At 35.6% G+C, this 19,416-nt stretch overlaps 1 protein-coding gene across 4 annotated transcripts in view; it reads right to left on the reverse strand.

Moving 5' to 3' along the window:
- MAGI2 (membrane associated guanylate kinase, WW and PDZ domain containing 2) overlaps nt 1-19,416 on the reverse strand; it is a 1,483,072-nt gene that overhangs the window by 1,189,749 nt on the left and 273,907 nt on the right. The gene's annotated exons all lie outside the window — the stretch shown is intronic.

Genomic DNA, 19,416 nt, shown 5'->3' on the forward strand with positions numbered 1-19,416 from the left:
GGCTAAGGGGGCTCCTTTTACATGGGTGCCCCTTCCACAGAATCATAGGACTATTTAGGAAGCCTTAACAAATTTGCTGTCTCTCCTAGGTCTTACAGATGCAACTCCCTACTGGGAATCCCGAACTCCTTTTCACCAGAAAAGGTAAAATGGTCTGAAGGTTAAAAAGGGTTCTGGGACCAGAACATAAACACATACAGGTTAATTATAAAATTATATAATTATAATTGTAAAAATTAAGATGTTTAAACAAGTTTTATATAAGGTTGTTGTAACCCCTTTACCTAAATGTCATATGAAAATGGGTAATGCCTCTGACTGGGGATGTTTCCCCTTTCCAGTACTATAAAACTGAAGGCATGTAAATCTGCTCTTTTAGGAAATGTTAATTGAACACACTAAATGGGAACTAGTAAAATCGCCTCAGCCCACAAAGTATAAGGTAAAAGCTGGAGTGCTAGTTGGGACAAATCCTCCAGAGCATAGCCTTTTGTGTGGAGCATTTATTGGGGCTGATGCCAAAAATAAACTGTACTTCTCAATGACAATGACTGAACTAGATAATTTCCACTTAGTGGGGCATTTACTGCCTTGTGATGGAATGTTACTAGAAGCTACCCCTATGCTAATGGAAATAATGTTTTCCAGAAGAGTTCCATGACAAAAAAAAATATGTAAAATCTTGCTCATTGATAAGCAGAAAGCCTCTTTCCTAGAACTAATTATGAGAAGCTGCCAAATTCTACACTGTCTGATAGACAGCTCTCATGAGCTGTTTGGTTTGTAAATGGTATTTTCAAGGTAAACAAACATCTTGTTTAAAAGCTGCTGCTCTAGTTAAAGAAGGGTCAAGAAAATCTTTTTCTTTTAAGTTATTTGGGCGAAGTATGTTTTTATAAGCAAACTTACCTTTCTAAGTTCTCCAAAATTCAGATCACAATTTTATGACAATATAGTTGTTTGCATAAGTTCAATAAAAGTTTTAAAACAAAACAATTAGAGACACTGGTTATTTTACCAAGGCTTAGACTAAAATAGACTATTTTTAAATAAAGTTCCAGCAAAGCCAATTTAAAAGGAGTTTATATGGTCAATTAATTCTTGCTGCATTTTATGCAAATAATCAGGCAAGCAATAATAAGCCTAAAACTTACCTTGCACACAAATTGGTCTTGCTATAATTTATCTTTAATAGAAAAAAAAGCAGCTCGAGAAATTGTTTCAAAGGAAAAGAATAACACATAATATTAGATTTTAGCCCCAAGTTGTTTTTTTTGAGCACAGAATGAATAATTATTCTTGGCTACAGTAATCCTCTAGAGAGTACCAGATTATAATTTTTCTTCATATTTTTAGTTGGTAGCCTAATGGAATGTGTTCCTTTTTCTGTTCTGACCCAAAAATTACTCTTATAATTGTCAAACTATATTTCCAAGGAAACCAAAATCATGGTATTCTGAAAACCAGATAGGAATCTGCCTTATTTGGCATCCTGCTGGGCCTAGATCTGTTTCACTGCAAATACTCTGATGCTAAAACTATACAAGCACCCTCCCTCTAGGCCCAGGGACTATCAAGGAAGAGGTAAGTGTGTGAAATTTTAAGGGCTGATTTTGAGGGATAAAATTAGGTCAAGGTCAAACCCTCTAAATCAAGAAGGGATACAAAGATGCCTAAACAGCTGGTAAGACAAGTTTAGTTGTCTTCTAAACTATTATGTCACCTTTGCATCCACTCTAACCACAAAGAATTTTCTGCTTACTACAGAATTAAAGGAAAATATTTACTAACAGGATAAAAACACCTTGTAACAAGCCTCCTGCGTATAATAATCCCAATTATGAGTTGTGAAGATAAATGCATCTTTATCTATATACATATTTATCTATATACATTTATCTATATACATATCTATATACATATTTAAACATTGCAGAACAATGCCTGTGTTTTCTATAGCTAATTGCTATAAGTCCATAACAAAAACCAAACTTACAGTAGCTCAACACATAGAAGTTAAAAATAAGTCAGTCTTATAACTTTGCCTTTTGATTTTGATCACTGGCTTCTTACTTAAAATAATAATTTTTTTTTTTTTTTTTTTTTTTTTTTTTGAGACGGATTCTCGCTGTTGCCCAGGCTGGAGTGAAAAATAATAATTTTAAGAGGTAATGAATACCTATCCACATCCATTCCTATCTGGCCTAGAACAATTAATTGACTATAAGTCTTTTGACTCTTAAGGCCCTCTGCCATAGGGAGTCCTGCCAAAGGACAAAAAAAAAAAAAAAAAAAAAAAAAAGCACTGTAGAGTTATATGACTTCTCCTGTGACAAAACCAAAACCTCCTTTTCTCTCCCAAACACCAGTATAGGGTACAATACAAAAGCGGTGAGAAAAATAGATTTGTCTACTGATAACAAGTCCTATGACAATTTATTTATGTATATGTTTTCTGAGACAGGGTCTTACTCCGTAGCCCAGGCTATAGTGCAGTGGCTTAATCTCAGATCACTAGACCCTCTGCCTCCCAGGTGCAAGTGATTCTCCTGCTTCAGACTCCCAAGTAGCTGGGATTACAGGCACTTGCCACCATTCCTGGCTAATTTTTGTATTTTTAGTAGAGATGAGGTTTCACCATGTTGGTCAGGCTGGTTGCAAACTTCTGACCTCAAGTAGAGATGGAGTTTCACCATGTTGGCCAAGCTGGTTGCAAACTCCTGGACTCAAGTGATCTGCCAGCCTCAGCCTCCCAAAGTGCTGGAATTGCAGGTTTCAGCCACCGAACCAGGCCCTTTATGACAATTTAGATACTGAGGATCAGGTGTTTCTTGGATTTGATTTATAACCTCCTCAGGCTGTTATACCTATGCAGATAAATTAGTCTTAAGAGAGATTAAATTTGTTGAATTCTGATTTAATGCTGGCCCTACAATCCTCAAATAAGATTTATGATAAGGTTTAAATAACCTTTGATAAGAAGGGAAAACACATTGTGTGAGTCGATCAAACAATATGATGATGCATGTAGGGATTATTTTTTGGCTGGTTGGGTTGTTTACTGCCCTCTGATTCCACTTATAACCTTCTTGGATGCCTAATCTTGACTATCTTTTTGATATTTGTCACTATATTAGCATTATATATCTATTGTAAGTGTTATGCCAGACTCAGCAAAAGGAAAAAGGCACATGATAGCTCACAAAATACATCTGATCCAGGATTTTTTTTTTTTAGACTAAACCCTAGGCCTGACTCCATCTCACCCCTTACACAATTGGCTATTACATCAGGTCAGAGCATGTCCTCCTGCCATGATCCAAATTTCTACTGTTTAAAACTATTGCCATCAAATCAGACAACTCTAGAAATGAGGCTTCCTAGCACCCTGAGACCTGCTGCTGTTTGTTGGCCTGCCTGCACATGCATTCTATGGAATGTTTTTGGCCAAGAGGGGAGACTGAGGACTAAGCTCTGATTTTTTTTTTTTTACCTTGCCCAAATTCCTATCTAAGGGGTCTGGGGAGTCATGCCTTACAAACCATGAATTCTCATCAGGTGGGTTTTATTTAACCCTATGTATTGTGACTTACTTTCCTATCTGACTCTGGCATAACATTATGTAACATAGAAGAAAATGAAAATATTTTACCCCAAAACGTGTTTCTTTGCCATATTTTGGGATGGCCCTGCAAAGCTGTCTTTTGTGGGGGAAAATTTGCATCTGTAAAGAATCATTATTCTGTTAAAGATCTAGATCTTTTTCTTCCAGGCCCTCCCAGTCCTGAAGAGATTAATTGAGAGTCTAGCACCTTTAAAAAGGGCTGGAGAGGAAACATTTGTCATCTATTGTCTCTAAGGGCAGCCACTAGAAGACTTCAATAGAACCTTAGTCTCCACAGTCTTTTACCCTGAACACTTCCTTTCTTTTGATCCCAGGTCTTTAGACAAAGTCAACCAATTGTCATCCAGAAAATGTTTACATTGACTTATAGCTTGAAAGCTTCCCCACCCCGACCCTTTGAATTGCCCTGCCTTTCTGGACCAAACCAATGTATTTCTCAAATGTATTTGATTGATGTCTCATGCCTCCCTAAAATGTATAAAACCAACCTGCACCCCGACCACCTTGGGCACATGTTCTCAGGACCTCCTGAGGGCTATGTCATGGCCCATGGTCACTCATATTTGGCTCAGAATAAATCTCTTCAAAGATTTTACAGCATTTGACTGTGTTCCTCTATATTAGTAAGCCAAACACCCATGTAAGTTTTGTATTAAATTTTCCTATTTTGATAACAATATCTACTAAATTTCCTACATGAAAAACCTCCCTTGTTTCTAAAAATCATAATGTTTAGGAACTCAGAGTCTTATTTTTAAATCATAGTCACAATAAATATTTACACACTGAACAGCATCTCACAGATTTTACAAAGCATTAGGATAAGTGGTTATCTTAAGTGTTTTGTTTTTTTTTTTTTAAATTCTCAGTGCATTTAAGCTTAACTGATGGACATATTTACTGGTGAGTATTGAAATAGATTAACATCTTTTAAGTGCCAAAAGGCAAAACAGCACACAGCTTTTTATGTGTGCTGTACTAATAGAGATCCTCTGACTTTTGAAAGCTTACCCACTGCAATCAAAGCCCTAGACACTCTTTAAGCATCCAGTTCACACTACTCAGCTTTTAAAAAACCCTCTAGTGAATCTGCTAAGCCATGCAGTTCTGGGATCCAAAAGAGTGAGTGTGATTCAATCTGCATTTCCATATTCAAAATAATTCAAAAAAGTCTAAAGGAGCAAAGATATTTAGGACTACAAACACATACATTTTAATAACAATAGATAAAAAAGAAAAATCGAATCCTTAGCCAACCTGCCATGACCCAAATTTAGGAGGCCAGATTTTCACTCTTCCAGCTGACAACATAATTAGCACCTACAATTGCCACAGACACATACTTCCTGTAGTGTTTTAAATTTTATTACTATATCACAGTTTTTTTTTCTTAACACAATACTAAATTATAAACTCATGTCACATTCAACTTTCAGACAGGATCCTAGCTTAGTTTTTTACAAGGCAGAGTTGAATATTTACAGAAATATACATATTACAAATAAAATAATCTCCAAAAAATAAGCTATTACAGATTCTCTATAAATGAGGAGCAATATTAGCAGAAGAGGTAACTACACATCAAAGGCAGGTAACAAACTCGTTGTTTGACCAAAATGGAATGCTGGTTCTATGTTTTTGCTTGATTATTAGAACAAACTTAAAACAACCATCTAGGGAAAAATCTTCATTGGTTTGAATCTCAAAAATTTTTTGAAATATAATTATCAGAAAATATTGAAGTCTCACCAAGTATATAACCTAGGGGTAGCTTTTCAGATATCTTTGCATGTGGTAGGCAGAATTTTAAGGTGGCCCCAACATTCCCACCCCTTGAATGTGGGTGGGACTGTGGATATAATGAGATAGTCACTTATCAGTCCTAGATTAGCTTACATCATATAGCAAAGGGAGAGTCACTCTATGATTAGAGTACATTGTATGAGACCGACTTGGCCCACTGAAGAGAGAGATTTTCCTCTAGTTTCAAAGAAAACTGTCAGGGAACAGGACAGCCCATAAGAAGGCAGGGACGCTGAGTTCTACAACTAAAGGAAGAAAATTCTGTCAACAGTCAGTGAATGTGGAGGAAGATCCCAAAGCCTCAAATGAGATAGAAACCTTCTCCAACACCTTGATTTCAGCCTGATGAGATCCTGGGCAGAGAACTCAGCTAACCAGCATCTAGACTCTCAACCCGTGGAAATTGTGAAATAGTAAATTTATATTGTCTTTTTTTTTTTTTTTTTTTTTTTTTGAGACAGAGTCTCGCTCTGTCGCCCAGGCTGGAGTGCAGTGGCCGGATCTCAGCTCACTGCAAGCTCCGCCTCCCGGGTTTACGCCATTCTCCTGCCTCAGCCTCCTGAGTAGCTGGGACTACAGGCGCCCACCACCTCGCCCGGCTAGTTTTTTGTATTTTTTTAGTAGAGACGGGGTTTCACCGTGTTAGCCAGGATGGTCTCGATCTCCCGACCTCGTGATCCGCCCGTCTCGGCCTCCCAAAGTGCTGGGATTACAGGCTTGAGCCACCGCGCCCGGCTATATTGTCTTAATGTGGTAATTTCTTGGGCAGCAATAAAATCCAACACACTCAGAAGAAGATTTGTGTCATCTAAAATTCCACAATGTCTCCATTAAAAACAAAACAAACAAGGTGAGGAAAAAAATCCTTATCTTTAGCAAATGACAATATGGTTCGATAATTCAGTTTAAATTTCTCAAACTTTGCATTTCACTCGAGGGAGTCAGTAAGACTTTTTTTTTCTTCATAGCTCTAATAAGGATAGGTAGAGGTTTTCTGATAATATAAACAATAGAGGCTAGTACTATAGAGCATGCACAGTACAGAAAGGAAAGATCAGTGAAATCAGTACATGAAACCTAGTACCGGCTAGGCCACCAATAGCTGTATGACCTTAGGAAGTCATGTAATTTTTTTGAATCTCAGAGTCCTCATAATTAAAGGGAAGGTATACTACTCCTCAGGAATCTGTGTTTTAATAAAATCTTTAAGGCGATTTCCAGGCTTGTTGAAGTTTGAGAAGCTTTATTTTATATGTTCAAGAGGTTTGCACATTTTTGTTCCAATTTAATACCTTAACATACACACAGATATAGGCTTTATAGGGTCTTTCTTTATATAATTTTGGTGGGGGTTGGGGAAAGGGTTCAAACTAGTTTCATGAGATTCAGAGAAAATCCTTTTTCGCCTCCTTTTGTTTTGGTTCCTTATTCACATCCATCTAATTCCCAAATCCTTGAAACAGCCCCTCCACTCCTCTGATTCTTCTGCCTCTCTGCTGATACTTCCCTGTCACAGCAGAAACAGTCACCTCTTTCCTTCTTAAAATGAGGGTAAACTAGCACCCCCCAAAAATGGCAAAAAAAACTCCAAGCCAAAACATCGAAATAAAAAAGTAAAATCCCTCCTTGAGATATACATTTCCTTCCATTTTTAGACTGACTTCTTTCTACTTCATAACTGTTAATTTCTTCCAAGTGTTGTCTAAACATACTATTTCTTGTTTGTTTCACCCCCGGTTTACTTTTCGATTCATTGTTACGTGCTGAAATCAGTACCCTTACAAAGGAAACAACCTCCTCCTGCTAAATCTGTCCCTATATTGCTGAATCTTTCAGCAGCATTTAGCACTCTTTCTCCCCAGTGACACTTTTTTTTAGAAGGAATTTAAAACATAAAGTTTAAATCATACAATGATTACATTTATGCCCACCACCTAGATTCTTCAATAATCTTTATCAGCTTGCCATTTGCTGTGTCTAGGGTATATTTTGCTAAATGATTGTGTAGGTAAATTGTGAATATCATGTCATGCACACACCTTCAAATGTTAGTACTTCAGCTTGTACTTTCTAAACAGAATGACATTTTCCTATAACACAAAGCGTTATATGGTACATTTTCATATTTCCTAATTGTCCCTGAAAGGTCTTTAGCTGTTTCACTTCTTGTATAAGCTCATATTTAGGTATCAGACAGTGCATTTGGTTGTTATGTTCTTTAAACTCTTTTAATCTTGAATTCCTCACTTTCTTCCGTGATGACTTTGGCCTGTTAAACAGTGTAGGTCAGTTGCCTTTGGAATGGCCCACATTTCATTTCATCCTGTTTTCACACATTATTCTTCTAATCCCTGCATTTGCTATAAACTGGAGATACAGTTTAAACATTATTTGGAGACAATTTCCTCATATGTCATACTGATTGTTTCATATTACACACTGGCAGTAGACCCCGAAGTCAGATGGACCCACAATTAGTGATGTTAAGTTTGATCGTTTGGTGACAGTAATGTCTGCCAGGTTTTTCTTTATGTATATATACATATATTTCCCTTTTGCAACTTGTGGAGTGATGTTTTAACATGTGCAAATAATTTTTGCCTAGTGGTATTAGCTGCCATTGTTGAGCCCTTGTCTGAATCAGCGTTTCACTGGGGTTGAAGAATTGTCCCTTCCTTCTTGAGAAGCTTTCTACTCTTGGCATCAGCAATATCATGAGATCTTCATCTATGTTTATATTTCCCCTTATATTCTGGTCCCTTTGCAAGCTCCTTTGCTTTTGCCCTTCCATAAATGGTATTCCTCAGGCTTTTTCCTGTGAGCTGGACCGTTTTCCCAGTTATGGTTGGTACTCATTAAATATCTTGAGAAAGGGAAATTTGGAATGTGCATTTTAATAGAATTAGAAAAAAAAAATCATTCCTCCATTGCCCTTTTAAGGTTTATTTCAGCATTCAGGGCAACTGATCTCCAAAATTACCAACCATACAGTTAGTTCTTTGGAATAACAGTTCTAAATATTTAACTATATAGATTTTCAAAGATTGCTTTTACTACCATGAAGACTTTAAAGCAGCATTTAATATTTGTATCAACACAGAAGACAGAGAGGACATAGCCTCATTGACAGCGTAAAACCCTGTCCTGTGCATGGCCACACGCTCAACAGGCCCAGCTGGCTTTTTCAATATGTGTGAATACCTTGCTGAAGTATCTCTAAAGGAGACACTTTATGTTTCCTTATTTCCATATTTTATTATTTCCATGCATTAAAAAAAGTACATGAGTAGTTTATCAAAGAATCATATACAAAGGTTGTAACTGAACTTACAATTAAATTTTCTAAAAAGATTACAACTCATGGCCAACTAATAGCCACATCAACATCAAAACATACTGGAGTCTTGTAACAGTTCAATTTAATAAAAACTTTGCAGAAGGGGTGATTAGTTTCCTTCCCCGCCTTTTTTTTTTGGTCTTTTTAATTGTTAAATTCTCACTTTCAGTGCCCAGATGCCACTCCATAAATACTCATCAATTGTCTCTAATGCTTTCACTGAATTATACATGATCATTTCAATTGATGTTTATTCAAAATTCAATTTCCCTTAATTTGGAAGACCAATAACTAAAATAGGACCATATTTTACACAAAATCCAGATGACCACAGCAGGTCATCTAACCCACTTTCAAAATTATTCAAGAATAATTAATTTTTCAATGATTACTTTGAGATATTATACTTTTTTTTTTTTTTTTTTTTTTTTTTTTAACAGGCAGTGTCTTGCTCTGTTCCCTAGGCTGGAGTGCAGTGGCATGATCATAGCTCGCTATAAGCCAAAGAAATGCCAGAAGCTAAGACAAGGTCCTGGAACAAATCCTTCCCTACTGTCTTCAGAAGAGGATAATCCTGCTGATACCTTGATTTCAGACTCCTGGCCTCTAGAACCATGAGAAAATAAATTTCTGCAGTTCCAAGCCACCCAGTTTATGGTACTTGGTTATGGCAGCCCTAGCAAACTAATACAGCTTCCGACTGTATCCAATAAGTTGACTGACTTTACTCTTTAAAACAAATATAAACATCATGATAGTTTATGATATACATTGTGAATGAGTGCCCAATAAAATGAATCTTAGGTAACTGTTTTGTAAAATCAAGACACTATAAATATTAAGCTATTAAGACTACTGGCTAATGGAATGAATGCACTCTATTATTCTCATTTTAAGTAAAACTAATTTTCTTTGCATGAGTTTTAATTAAGAATCAAATTGTTCATAACACTCCCGACAAACCCCTTATCCCAGTTGACCTGCTGACAGATATGTATATTCTAAGTGGTACAGTTTTTAAAATCTCAATGGCATCTTTTTAAACTCATGATTATTCTTCTTAGACAAGTGTTGTTTAATTAAGTGAGCTATGAAATAGTTAGCTATAATTGTACGCATTTATAACAGTATTAAACCACTCATTTATCCAGAACCTTAGAAACAATATGTTGTAGATAATCTGATATTTTGGATTTAAAGCATTAGAATACATTTAACAATAGTCTCTGTAAAATACATATTAATCTACTTTTGATTCAATACTTTATAGTATCTTGACTGGGCGCAGTGGCACACACCTGCAATCCTAGCACTTTGGGAGGTGGAGGCAGGAGGATCTCTTGAGGCTAGAAGTTTGAGACCAACCTGGGCAAAACAGTGAGACCCTGTCTCTACAAAATAATTTTTAAAATATTAGCCAGGAATGATGGCACGTGCCTGTAGCCCCAGCTACTCAGAAGGCTGAAGCAGGAAGATTGCTTGGGAGTTTAAGGTTCCTGGGAAGATTGCCCAGGAGGTTAAGATTAGAGTAAATTCAGTACATTTAAATAAAATAAAAAGATATTTATGTAACATATTAAAGAATATAGACCTGTAATCAACAAACATGGTATTTACCAATAAAGCATTAAAGATGTGCAGATTAAACTTAAGAACAGAAATACTATGCCATCCATAATCTCTGGTAGTTCACCTATTTCCAGAAGCTCTAGTCAATGGAAAAAAGGCAAGAAAAATAATATGTATAACCATCAGAAAAGCAGAAAGTAAAACTGGGAATTAAGTGCCTCGGTTTACTTATATGTGAAATGTGATATTAATGGTATCTATATTTCAGGGTTAGTTCAAAGAAGATAATACTACAAAGTGCTTGGAATATGCATAGGTTTACAGTAAGTATTAAATAGAAATGAGCTATTATGATTACTATTATTTGTAGATATAATTTTATAACTTTAAAATAAAGAAAATCAATTAATAAATTATTAGAACTTTATTATAAGCTTCAGTTATGAATTTTCTTACATAAAATAATGTTAGAAAATAACAGAAAACATTCTATTCATAATAGCACAAAAAGGCATAACCTAATTAGAAATGAACTTACTGATAAATGAGGTCTTAAGAAACATTGCTAATACTCAAAGAAATGAAAAAAGCAGTGTCATGTTCTTGCATAGAAAAAAATGACTTTATTTCCCAAATTAATTTAGTATTAAAATTGCATTTTTTTTCTTCTGATGATAAGGTCTTCCTCTGTCACATAGGCTGGAGTGCAATGGCACGATCATAACTCAATGCAAACTCGAACTCCTGGGCTCAAGTGATCCTTCCACTTCATCCTCCCAAGTAGCTGAGACTGCAGGCACATGACTCCACACCCAGCTAACTTTTTTATTTTTAATTTTTGCAGAGATGGGGTCTCACTTTGTTGCCCAGGCTGGTCTCGAACTCCTGTCTTTAAGTGATCCTCCAGCCGTGGCCTCCCAAAGTACTGGAATTTCAGATGTGAGCCACTATGTCTAGTACCCAGTTTTCTTTATAAACTAAAATGTGACAAAATGATTACACTAACCAACGAAAATAAATATGGAAGACTAGCTCTGATAAATCTTGAAATTTAGAGTGATGAGGAAGGGACCTGTTCTATAGAACATTCTAGCATATTGTAAAGCTAAAGTCATTAAAACACTATAACAGTACTTAAAAATCAATACTATTGGAACAGAATTTACAATTCCTTAACATATACTAGAATATAAGAACTCAAAATAAAATAAGGTACAGATCACCAGAGAAGAATTCAGTGTGTCATATTTTCCAGAAAGAACTATTACTAAATTGTTAAATCAATTTTGTGAACCACAGGCATTTTTTTGTATTTGAAACAGAATGGGATGGAAAGGAAAGGAATAGAATAGAATAGAAAATATTAGAATTTATCACATAATACTGAGGATAAAAATTATTTTAGACACTTTCATTTCAGTTATAGGTATGTATCTAAGTGTTCATGTGTGTCAGTGTGTTCTAGATTGTGATGTAAAATTTTTTTTTTCTTTTACTGTGGGTTGTGCTCCAAAAAGTTTGAATGCCTCTCCAATAAATGATTTGGGGTAATGAATTAATTGAAAAAGAATCATCTATTTATTTCCTTATTTCTTGCTAAATAATGAAACAAAATATAGATGAGTATTTTTTAAGATTACTATAATAAATTTAAATGTTTATATGTATATAAGATCTCTGGGAAAAAACTTTAGAAGCATAAAAGTTAGGGAAGAAACCACAGATTTCCATGTCTGAATTCACACATACACAAATATGTGGTTCAGAAACTAATCAAAAGTGATGAGAACATGACAAACTGGGAAAAACAATTACAACAAAATACCTTTAATGTTTTAAAGAAACGTATACCCTTAATGTGTAATGAGAACTTGGCAATCAATTTTTTTTTTAAAGCCGGGTGCAGTGGCTCACACCTATAATCCCAGCACTTTGGAAGGCCAAGGTGGGAGGATCTTAAATCCGCCTGGTCTCCATAGCAAGACCCCCATCTCTATATTAATAAAAAAAATTATTTTTTTAAAAAAGAAATAAATTATTTAAAAATACTCAGTCTCTAATAAGTAGATATTTTATAGAAAAAATATATATAACTGAATAAAAAATGTTTACTTTCAAAAAAGTAAATAATTAGACAACAAAAAAGTAAATAATTAGACAACAGTGAAATATTCTCTTCCTTATCAAATCTTGCAAGAACTATTGGAAAATATATAAATACTGTCTGTGGCAATGTAAGTTGATGCACACTATTTTGGACTCCAATGTGGCAATATATCAAGAACCTAAATGTTAGTGCTCTTTGGCCAAGTAATTCCATTTTGTTTAGTTTCTTCCAAGGAAGTCATCTGAAATATGAACCATAGTTCAGCTACTGATACCATTACTTGTAATGGTGCTCATTAAATGCTGTGTACATCAAATAGAACAAGCTGCAGAAGATATATACTTTCATTTGAATATTTTTCAATGAAATAGAAAAAACAATCTATAAATGAGAAAATCTGAATCAAAATTTTATATATGTCCAAAAGAAAAATGATTGGAAGAAAAATTAAAACATTGAGTGATTTTTTCTGTGTTGATAGATGAGGACATTATAGGTAATTTTCAACTTTCTTCTTTATATTTCTCTATTTGTCCATATATCTCTAATGAGTACATATTTCTTTTATAATACTAAAAGGCAATTCAGTTTATTTTTAAACAAAACAACCTCTCTGTTGCCCCTTCCCATCTTGCTTTAGTACTGGTTTTCTAAGGATTTCCCTAAATGAGATTAGAATAGTTTCAAATTAAAACATCAGTTGTCCTTATCTAAATTGGTTCTTTGAAAAATGAATGCCTGAAGGTGTTGTAAACTGCTCTTTTAAGTGCAGTCATGTGTCATTTAATGACAAGGATAGTTCTGAGAAATGCATCCTCAGGCAATTTCATTGTAGTATACTTATATAGAGTGTACTTACATAAACATAGATGGGGTAGCCTACTACACACCTAGGCTGTATAGGAGAGCCTATTGTTCCTAGGCTACAAATTTGTACAGCATGTTACTGTACTGAATAGTAGGCTACTGTAGCACAATAAGTATTTGTATATTCGAACATATCTAAACACAGAAAAAGATACACTATTATAATCTTATGAGACCACTGTCCTACATGCGGTTCATTGTTGACTGAAACATCATCATGCAGCACATGACTGTACAATTAAGTATTTCCCTCGTCATTTTGTTTTGTGTTTCAGTGATTTATTTTTCTTAATACAAACCTTGCATGTGGCATTAACCTCAGTATTTTCATGTATTATCTCTCTCACCTGTTAAAGACAAGAACTTGAGGGAGCTAGCACAGACCTGCCAATATAATAGCTTCCTGTTAAACATAAGTTAGTGAATTAATATTGTAAAAGATAACAAGGCTTGCTAAGTAAATGAAAATATCACCCCTTTTGTGTTAGCATAAGGAACTTTGATTACTTCATATTGCATCTGAATATGTTGGACATCGTCATGCCCACTGGACTATCCCTTTAAGGAAGGACTCGCCACCTTGTCAGGATTGCCCGAGCTGCCTTGCTTACAGTCATTCCCCTTTCTGGTATGGCCCACATCCACTTTCTGACAAGGTGGGAGTATAAAGACCTTACCCTCTCAGCCTGATTTAGGAGGACTCAAGGACCATTCTAGGTCCCAAGCACCCTGTTGAATTAGGCCTACACTGCAGTTTCACCTTTCCCTCTGCCCAGTCTTTCTTCCCTTACTTTCCACAAGTATTGGCCCCAATGGCATATCTTAAGAAACTCATACAAAGTCAATTCCATCTCAGAATCAGAACCCTATCGGGAACAATGAATTACTTCAGTGAATACAGGTGGACTAGTGGCCTCTTGGATATATTTTAGATTTTATTATCATAAAAAATGATGAATGAAATTGTAGAATTAGAGATATATAGATACATTAATAAGAAAGCACCTAAAACCAAACTCACCTTAGATCATTATAGAATTTGCCTTAGCCCACTACTCATTAATAGTTACCAGTTAATAATTTTATAAAACACCGTGATCTGAGTTTCAGAGAACCTGACAATTTATTTTGTAATACCTTAGTAAAATAATTTTTTAAAAAATCACTGTTGTATCAAGCTTTGGGTTAGTTTTAATAAAATTACACACTCAATGTACTAATTTGAAATATTTTCTTGATTGCAGCTAAATAGTTGATTCTGATCCATGTGTCCCCCTCACTCTGTTCCACATATGGCAACAAACAATTGCATAAGTTTAGCAAACTGAACCTTGTCTTTGACACTTCAGAGTGCTTCAGATGATGCAGAATCAGAAAGCAGCCATTGAAACTTCCTAACCCTACCTGCTAGTCTTTGAACTGAAGCTCTTTGCTGCCCTCTGTAGATACCTAGAGATGAAAACGGCAAAGTCAACATTCACATTTTCTCAGTTAAGGTAATTTTGTTCTGTAATCTTCAGAGAAAAATAGAATAAACATAAGGTGTTTCAATTAAAGGGAAATTAAGGATCCTTTTTCCTGTAATATCTTTTGTACTGTATCATTGAATTTCTGCATTTGCCTTTAAAAAAAGATCACTATTTAAAATTAAAACTTCATGTTTAACAACACTATGGTAAGACAAAGTGAAAATATACACATGAACGCATGAAAGAAGAATGAGTAATTTTTCAACTTTCTTTTGACTTTTTTTTATCATTTTATGTACATTATCTACATTTTAAAAGTCATATGAATTATGTTAGATAATGTCCTCTAAACATAAGCTACAAGTTCTATTTTCACATGATAGTTTTCCTTGCCTTTGGCATGGTGATTATTGTTGTTTCTACTTTCTTGGGAGGGGCTATCCTTTTGCAAAAAAATAATCACTATTTCAATTGTTGCAATTCAACCTAAAATTATTTCGCTGTGCATTTTCTATGCACTCAGCAAAAGTCTACATGCTGTTTAGGGGATATCAAAACGATGATAATAATAGCAGCAAACAGCTAAGTGCTTAACCTTGGGAAGATATTGTAGCACATACTTTACATATGCTAACCATTTAATCCTCCCAAATATTATAAGGTCTCTTATTTTGTAGAGCTTACAATTTTGTTGAAAATAGTATCACCCGATGTTCCATCATCATTTCTCTATTACCACAAATTGCTGTCTTAAGGCATAAGAAAGGTCAGCCATGTTTTGTAATGCTTGCTATTTCGCAGTGTGTATGTGGTTTTACTCCTACGCAGGTTATCTGTACTTCAAGCTTATCTATGGCTTCTTGTCTTTTAAGCACTGTATTAAGAATACTTCTCAAGATACAATCAACTACTGACTGTAGTTTCTCTAAATATTAGCCGGGCTTCTATCTATCATTTCTTAAAAGTAGTGGTTATATCTTTATGAAAATAAGATCCTAAAAGTCCTACACTGTGACCCTTCATTATTTCTACTAAATAAATTTTTACTAACTCTCTCTCTCTCATTACTGTACTTCTCTTATTTTGTACTGGCTACAAGAAAACTTACTTGGTTCATCTTTATGGGATGAAATGATATTTAATCACATGTAAAAATAAGAAAATCATTATTAGTGAAAACAGCAGATACTTTTAAGAACTGATGGTATGGAATTACAGTCTGCGAAAAAGTTAGGTATAACAGAATAAAAGGCCAGATAGGTATGATAGATATTCATATAGATATGTCCCTATGAAAGAGTAGAAAATAGGTTTATATAAATGTGAACATATTAATATTAAGAATCATCTTTATTCAAACCTGTAATCCCAGCACTTTGGGAGGCCAAGATGGGTGGATCACCTGAGGTCAGGAGTTCAAGACCAGCCTGACCCATATGGTGAAACCCCACCTCTACTGAAAATACAAAAATTAGCCAGTCATGGTGGTGTGCGCCTGTAGTCTCAGATACTCAGAAGGCTGAGACAGGAGAATTGCTTGAACCTGGAAGGCAGAGGTTGCAGTGAGCTACGAGAGTGCTACTGCACTCCAGGTTGGGCAACAGAGTGAGACTCCATTTCAAAAAAAAAAAAAGATTCGTCTTTATAAAGGAGATTTAGTATTATGTAAAGGGCATCAAATTAATTTTTTTTTTTAAAAAAACTTTATCTAAAAGCATTAACATCATTGGCTATTTCTGCAAACAATTTTCAAAAGAATAGAGCAAAAGTTCACCATAAGTTATGTTCAACACAGGATAAATCATTCTCTTTTTTCTTATACTGCTAATCCAGCATGTCTACATAGTATGAGAGCAATAATTTTTACAAAATTTGATGATTTAGTAATTAAACAAATAATATTACAGTGTTAATAATTTAGTTAATATTTAAAATATTGTGATATTTTAATCTTTCAAATCTTTTTTTCTGAAAACACCTATTTTTTCCTTCAGTTGTTAAAAACTGTGAAAATTTATATTCAGTAAAATTCACTATTTTCATATAAACAATTCTATATACTCTGCTGAATATATAGTCATGTAATGGCCACCACAATTTCAAGATGTAGAACCATTACTACCCAAAGCAATCAACAGATTCAATGCAATGTCTATCAAAATAGCAGTGTCATTTTTCACAGAAATAGAAAAAACAATCATATAACTCATGTGGAATCAAAAAAGAATCCAAATTGCCAAAACATTCTTGAACAAAAAGAACAAAGTTGGAGGTATGATATAACCTGAATACAAAATATACTACAAATCTACTGTAATAAAACAGCATGGTATTTGTATCAAAATAGATATACAAGGCTGGGAGTGGTGGCTCATGCCTGTAATCTCAGCACTTTGGGAGCCCGAGGCAGGTGGATCACGAGGTCAGGAGATCAAGACCATCCTGGCTAACATGGTGAAAACCCGTCTCTACTAAAAGTACAAAAAAAAAATTAGTCGGGCGTTGTGGTGGGCACCTGTAGTCCCAGCTATGCGGGAGGCTGAGGCAGGAGAATGGCATGAACCCGGGAGGCGGAGCTTGCAGTGAGTTGAGCTCGTGCCACTGCACTTCAGCCTGGGTGACAGAGCGAGACTCCATCTCAAATAAAAAATAAAAAATAAATATATAGAACAATGGAACAGAATAGATAACTCAGGAATAAATCTACATATTGATAGCCAACTGATCTTGGATAAAGCTGTCAAGAACATACATGAGGGAAAGGACACCCTCTTCAATAAACACTGCTATAATATAGCCACATGAAGAAGAATGAAACTAGATTATTGTCTGTGACCATATACAACAATCAACTCAAGATAGATTAAAAACTTGAATGTAAGATACAAAACTATAAAACGACTGGAAAAAAAAACATCAGTGAAACCCATCAGGACATTGCTCTAGGCAACTACTTTATGGTTAAAACACAAAAGCACAGGCAACAAAAAGAAAAATAGACAAACGGGACTCTGTCAAACTAAAAAGCTTCTGCACAGCAAAAAGAAACAATGAACAGACTGAAGAAGCAACCTGTTGAATGGAAGAAAATATTTCTAAACTATTCATCTAATAGGGGAGTAAAATTCAGATTATACAGGAAACTCAACAGATGAAAGACAAATAGTCCAATTAAAAAGTGAGCAAAGAACATGAATTGATATCTCTCAAAAGAGACATATAAATGGCCAACAGGTATATGAAGAACACTCAACATCATTAATCATCAGAGAAATGCAAATCAAAACTGAGATATCATCTTGCCCCAGTTAGAATAGCTATTATAAAAAAGATAAAAAATAACAGAAGTTGTTGAGTGTATTAGTCTTTTTTCATGCTGCTGTAAAGACATACCCAAGACTAGGCAATTTACAAAAGAAGGAAGTTTGTTGGACTTAAAGTTCTACATGGCTGGAGAGGCCTCACAATCATGGCTGAAGGCAAGGAGGAACAAATCACATCTTATGTGGATGGCAGCAGGCAAAAAGAGAGCCTGTGCAAAGAAACTCCCTTTTCTAAAATCATCAGCTCTCACGAAACTGACTTATTCACCATCATGAGAACACCACAGAAAAGACCTGCCCCCATGATTCAACTACTTCCCACTGGGTCCATCCCACAACATGTGGGAATTCAAGTGATTTAGGCAGGGACACAGCCAAACCACATAATTCTGACCCTGGCACCTCCCAAATCTTATGTCCTCACATTTCAAAAGCAATCATGCCTTCCCAACAGTCTCCCATAGTCCTAACTCATTTCAGCATAAACTCAAAAGTCCATAGTCCAAAGTCTCATCTGAGAAAAGGCAAGTCCTGTTCACCTATAAGCATGTAACATCAGAAGTGAGTTAGGTACTTCCTAGATACAGTGGGGGTACAGGCATTGGGTAAATATGCCAATTTGGATAAACTGATCAAAACAAAAGGGGTACAGGCCCCATGCAAGTCCAAAATCTAGCAGTGCAGTCAAATCTTTAAGCTCCAAAATGATCTCCTTTGACTTCATGTCTCATATCCAGGTCATGCTGATGTAAGAGGTGAGTTCTCATGTTCTTGGGCAGCTCCCCCTCTATGGCTTTGCAGGGTACAGGCTCCCTCCCAGTTGCTTTCATGGTCTGGTGTTGAGTATCTGCAGCTTTTCCAGGCACATGGTGTAAGCTGTCAGATCTACCATTCTGGAATCTAGAAGACAGTGGCCCTCTTCTTACAGCTCCACTAGGTGGTGCCCCAGTAGAGATTCTGTGTGGGGGCTCTGACCCCACATTTCCCTTCTGCACTGCACTAGAAGAGGGTCTCCATGAGGGCCCTGCCACTGCAGCAAACTTCTGCCTGGGCATCCAAGCATTTCCATACATCCTGTGAAATCTAGGTGAAGGTTCCCAAACCTCAATTCTTGACTTCTGTGCACGCAGAGGCTCAACACCATGTGGGAGCTGCCAAATCTTGGGGCTTTTATCATCCAAAACAACAGCCCAAACTCTACCTTGTTCCCTTTTAGTCACAGCTAGAGTGGCTGGGACACAGGGCATCAAGTCCCTAGACTGTACATAGCAGAGAAACCCTGGGCCTGGCCCACAAAACTATTTTCCCGCCTAAAC

This window comes from Macaca thibetana, chromosome 3 (assembly GCF_024542745.1).
Source record: "Macaca thibetana thibetana isolate TM-01 chromosome 3, ASM2454274v1, whole genome shotgun sequence".
In the NCBI taxonomy this organism is placed as follows: Eukaryota; Metazoa; Chordata; class Mammalia; order Primates; family Cercopithecidae; genus Macaca; species Macaca thibetana.